Below are 6000 nucleotides of genomic sequence, written 5' to 3'. Positions count from 1 at the left end.
AAAGGGATAGCGGGGAAGGATTGGAAAATGGTGGCAAGGATAAGAGATACTGGAAGAATTTGGAGGAGACCTTCACTCCATCGGAGGTCGTTTACTAATGTTAAACAGACATGGACTTAATATAATCCTAATTATGTGGTACTCGAATACTAGCTATTGGAACGAAGTTCCTTATCGCGCGTTGTGACAGGGGGCTAGACGGAAAAAATTCTTACAAAAAGTTGTCACGACACTTTTTTGCTATTTGCTATTGTAATACACCGGTTCTCGTCCGATCACCGAAGTTAAGCAACGTCGGGCGAGGTCAGTACTTGGATGGGTGACCGCCTGGGAACACCTCGTGATGATGGCTTTTTTTTGTAGTGATAAGAAACGAAAATTATTTTTGGAATCACTTAACTAAATTAGTCTTGTTGGAACGAAGTTATCGAGCGTTGCGAAAGGGGGCTAGACGGAATAAATTAAGACCAAAAGTTGTAACGACACTTTTTGCTATAGTTGTTATATTTTACATTTTCGATTGAGCTATCGCTAACGTCCATACCACGTTGAATACACCGGTTCTCGTCCGATCACCGAAGTTAAGCAACGTCGGGCGAGGTCAGTACTTGGATGGGTGACCGCCTGGGAACACCTCGTGACGTTGGCTTTTTTTTTTCGTCGTAAGATTGGTGTCGAGAAAATCTATCATACTGTTATGATACCAACTAACATATAAATTAATCGAAAGGAATTTCGTTCCATCCGGGTGACCCTTGACACCTCTAAAGTTTTTTTTATTTACACCGTTTATAACCGAATTCAAGTGACCTACAGTGTATTTTTAACTTAGAGCGTTAGGTGGTTCATCTGTTAAGTGATACATTCTTAATGCCAGAGTAAGTGAAGAATTAGTAGGTTCTTTGGCTGTAGGTAAGATTTAGGGTCTAACTTGAATCAGTGGCGGTATTACCAGTATGATCCCTCAGAAAAAATTACCGATGACTTTCCCCTCTCGCCTGTCATTCTAGATTCGGTGTAGAAAACTTCCATATTTGCAAAATATTCTAGGACAATTGTAGAGGCAAGGGCGGCAAACAGCCTCTACCTTGAATTTTGTTCGTCACTCGAATTGTCCATCCACCACCAAAAATATTAACTAGTCAAAAACTCAAGCCTTAGATTTAACTGTTACTGAGAATCGAACCCGCTATTCCCTTTTCTATCGTGTATTATGCCGCAGTAGGTTTCAGCAGACTAAAGTTTTTTAGGTTCATAATTGCGTACTAAAGAGAATGCAATAAATATTTTTAACTCGAGATAAACCAGAAGTGATTCAGTTAAGTGGATAATAATAGGTGGGATGGTCAACTCGGGCGTGGCAACCACGCCTCAACATGGAATTTTATTTTCACGGACCCTTGGAAATGCAATTAATTATTGAAATGTCAATATTGATTTTATCAAGACTGTTTTTTTTTCGTATGGTTTTGTTCCATATCTTCAAACGGCTAAAGTTTGGGAGCGGATTGGAAAAAGGTTCGGTAGAATACTTTGCTGATAGCGAAATTAGAGAATATTCACTGAATAAATTCAAAGCTATCGTTAAACGTTAATTAATCAATAAAGCTTTTTATAAATTTGACGAATATTTAAATGATCCTAATCCTTGGATTTGCTTCAGTTCAAACGATTTGTATGACTCAAAACTTAGCGATTAAAAAGAGTGGCAAATGTAAATTTAGTATTAATTTTTAATATTTTCTATTGACGTTCATAAGTGTACTTGTTTACCTATATGAATAAAGTTATTTTGAGTTTGAGTTTGATAATTGCAATCACGATGACGTCATCCACCGAAACGCGCTAACGAAGGATTTCCCGTTAAATACAACTTCTGTACCTTAGCCACTTAAAGCCAATTCAGATTAGAGTAGAAAACCCCCTTTATTTGCTTCGTTTTTCGCTTACTCCAGTGGGACTCCGTCCTGCCCTTCAGACGATTGACCACCCCACGAGACGCGTCTCACAGGAGACTCCCATGTACCTACTAGTCGTAGAAGAGTCCATTTCAGGCAGAGCTAGGCTCACGAAAACAGACTATTGAGCTGTCTAGCTACAAGATTTTAAAAAATAGTCTGGAGGCAGTCAGTGGTGAGACTGGTCGAAGATACCTTTTTTTTTATGGCTCTGGCACGGTTTGTGCATTAGCCAGCGTCAAATGTAAGATTTTTTTTATAATTCGTGCTTGCCTTAGAACTTCGACCGTGTCCTCCATGTACGGTTTAGGCACTCGCCCGGTACCGCACAACCCTCCCAAAGGCCGAGTACAAATTTAAATTAAATTAAAACTTGCCCTCGAACCCGGTACCCCTCACCTAGCTGCCACTTAATAAGACAGCTAGGCTATGATGCCCCTGAAGATATCTTTAGGTTGGAGAAACAGTACACCTTCATCCTTAACCAAAAATCAAAAGATTCTAGGTTCAATAAATGAATAGCTATCCGACATAAATTAAATCATTGTTCGGTCAGTGCCGATACAATCAAATCGAACAATACCTATTGATGCCATACACAAAATAATTATCTGTGAAAGCGTGACAGACTAAATTAAAACTAATGTCAAATATGGGTTATTAATTTAATCTTATAGTTCTATATGTATTTTTACTTTACTGCATATGCAGTAAAGAAAATCCGACAGTTTACTGATGAGGACACGGCTAAAATTGTGTATCATAGCTACTTTCATAGCGTTATGTCGTACGGCATTTTATTGTGGGGTGCTGCTGCAGAGGTTCAATCCATATTTGTGCTGCAGAAGCGGGCTGTTCGGGGTATTTGTTGTGTTTCTCCGAGGGAGTCGGTACGGAATAAGTTTAAGGAATTAAATATTATGACACTATCTGGTCAATATATTCTTGAAGCCTTGTTGTATGTCCAAAAAAATATAAACGATTTTAAAACAAATGGTGACTTTCACCAGTATAATACGCGAAATAGAACTAATTTGAGTGTACGACCAACCAGGCTCCAAAAGATAAATCACTCCTTATATGGAAATTGTATTCGTTTTTACAACAAACTCCCAAGCGCAATTAGAGAATTATCACTAAATAAATTCAAAGTCCTCGTTAAACGAAAATTAATCAACAAAGCTTTTTATAAATTTGAGGACTACTTAAATGATCCTAATCCTTGGGATTGAATTGCTCCAGTTCAAACAATTTGTATGACAATACTTGGCGATTAAAAAGAGTGGCGGAAAGTTTCTTGCCAGTTCTTCTTACCCGCTCTACGCCCTTGACTTGCGAACTGGTAGTAAATGTAAATTTACGATTAATTTAACTTGACTATTCAAAAGTGTACTTAGTTACCTACTTGAATAAAGATATTTTTTTGAGTTTGAGTTTTAAATGTACATATACACAAGAAAACAAAACACGATAATATGCTTCAATTTGTGCATTGGCCTTATCGCTTATAAGAGAGCCAAGAGTAATACGGAGAAATAAAACTCGTAATTATGTTTATTATAAAATATTATAAACGAAGAGTATTAGTGTATATTTATTTCAAATTTAAAATAAAATCTTTTTTCTTGTTTCTTATTTACGACGGTAAAAAATAATGCTTCCCAAATTACTGCCAGTTCTCAAATCAATGGCGCAGAACGAGAAGAACTGGCAATACTCCGTCAGTCTTCTAAGTAACCTGGATGTTTTTTATATGTTTGTAAGCACCTGCAACAATTAAATAACCATAATAATAAGTTAATAAATTATATTTATGAACAGTCATTGAATGAATTGTTTCTAAAGGTAATCCAACATTTATTATGTTCCCTTTCGATTTACTTTTGGGCCGTGGGGTTCAAGTGCACAGCTCGATCTTTATCGAGCTGTGCACTACTTTCAGTACAGTTGAGCAGTACTTTCTACCAACTTAAATCTTTATTTAAGTTGGTAGAAAGTACTGGTGACCCCAGAACTGGTGCTTTCCTCTAATAAGTATCGCAATACAGCAAGGAAATGCCAGCATTAAAGGTTTACCACAGGGACCACACTTTTTTAAACTTCATTATTATTTTATGTAGGTTAAGAATATTGTAAATACTGTATAGTTGTTTAATAATAATAATAAAAATTAATAAATAGAAAATTAGAACCAATTTAAAAAGTTTGGTCCCTGTGGCATTGTACCTTTAATGCTGATATCTCGCTGTATTTCGATATTTATTCGTGAGTAGAGTACCTTAAACGCTAAAAATATACATAATTAGATGTCATATTATTAAAAACTAGAACTGGAACTATAAATCAATTTATTATCAATACATCACAATGTTGTCGGGCCCTTAGGGCATAAAATTTAAAGACTCCAAAATACTTCATTATCCGTGACAATCGACTATCAATCATCCAAAAGCTCGCAAAACAATAATCACATTATCATTCTCCCATAATAACTAATGCGTTTTCGAAACGCATAAAGAACCCGCTCTTTGAATGTTTTTTTTAAACCCAGACGAACAATAAAACTATATTTATCAAGTGTATATCGGTTTGACATATTGTTAAAGGCCATCACGCATTCGGAGAACGTTTTTCAACTCGCAACAGTATTATTAGTAGAAGTTTTAAATCTAAATTAAATTTAAACGTAAACTAATATTGCTTACAAATTATTGAACAAATGAAAGTAATGTCTCCTTTCAATAAACTTGCCTTTATGTTCGTCTTCGTTGATAATCATCAACCTTAACAGTTACATACACAATATCTGCACTAGATATAACCTTATAAACAAATATTCACACATGAATGGCGCCAAAGCGCTAATAAAATTGTAATAATCCATAGCCTATAGAATTGCGCGCGCATAGTAAAAAATAGCAATAAAAACTCCTTGGATACTAACGTGGAATTGACAATAATGCTGAATTGTTTTAAATTTCGAATTTTGTGTATAAATTATAGAATCGTTCCGACGTTCATAATTCAAATGTTACGATACCTAAACGATATTCGTTTAATTAATGAACCATTTTGTCTAAACACGTAATTGTCTCGGTTTAATAATACAGACGCCAACGCTATTAATAATGCTTAGAATGAATTTTTCGAATTCCCAAATGTCATCCAACTTATTAACCGACTTCATTTTTTGTTTTGGTTTTATTTGTTTTGAACGGGCGTTTTGGTTTTGGCGCGGTCATTTCGTTTTTGTTTTTTTTTGTTTCATGCCAAGATGAAATATTGTTTACAGATAATTACTTATCCTCTAATAAAGTGTTCTATGGAATCTCTTAATTATTAATATAGGCATTTTACAATAACTTCCGAGTGTTATAGGAATACTTTTAGCTTAGTGGTTGATAGGCGACTCTCATTCGATGGCAGGTCGTGAGTTTGATGCCCGGTAGTTCAGTGTTGAATTAACAGTTGCTTATGGTGAATCAAAATATCCTAAGATTGACATGTAGACCCAAACGCCAACGTGTCAGGCACACAAGGCTGAGTAGTTGTAAAGAAAGGTTGTTGCGGCACTGGTTTTTTAATTGTCTTTTTATCGTATACATAGTAATAAAAGTAAAATAATATTACAAATTTTAGATGGTCATAAACAATTTATTGATTATATGGCTATGGATTCCTTCAGTTAATATATATTGCCAGTATTACCATAGGCTATGGTAACACTGGCAATATATAAATGGTCCAAGGAGATTTTATATTTTTTGCTATAGGTGCGCCATTACAATTTTACATAATGTATGCCGTGTATAACCGTACATAACTTATTAACTAATTTTATCCTTAATTAAGTTTATATCGTAGGTATTCCTGGACCAATTTAAGGCGTCTAAGGATTTCCTTACGATGTTTACCTTAGTACGAACGAGTGTTAAATGCGCACATTGGTGCACAGTTGGGGATCGAACCTACGGACGTACTAAATTTTAGGTATTTATTCTCATAATGCTACAATATTTTTATATCTTCTTAGCTTAACAAA

At 35.2% G+C, this 6000-nt stretch overlaps 1 non-coding gene and 1 pseudogene across 1 annotated transcript; both read left to right on the top strand.

Moving 5' to 3' along the window:
- Positions 1-239: 239 nt before the first annotated feature.
- LOC125061968 lies at positions 240-352 on the top strand (annotated as a pseudogene).
- Positions 353-530: 178 nt separating this feature from the next.
- LOC125061969 lies at positions 531-649 on the top strand. The gene has a single exon (XR_007119120.1). It is a non-coding gene; the product is annotated as a 5S ribosomal RNA (ribosomal RNA).
- The last annotated feature ends 5351 nt before the right edge of the window (positions 650-6000 follow it).

The sequence above is a fragment of the Pieris napi genome, chromosome 24 (assembly GCF_905475465.1).
Source record: "Pieris napi chromosome 24, ilPieNapi1.2, whole genome shotgun sequence".
NCBI lineage: Eukaryota > Metazoa > Arthropoda > Insecta > Lepidoptera > Pieridae > Pieris > Pieris napi.
This window is presented reverse-complemented; position numbering and strand designations above follow the sequence as displayed.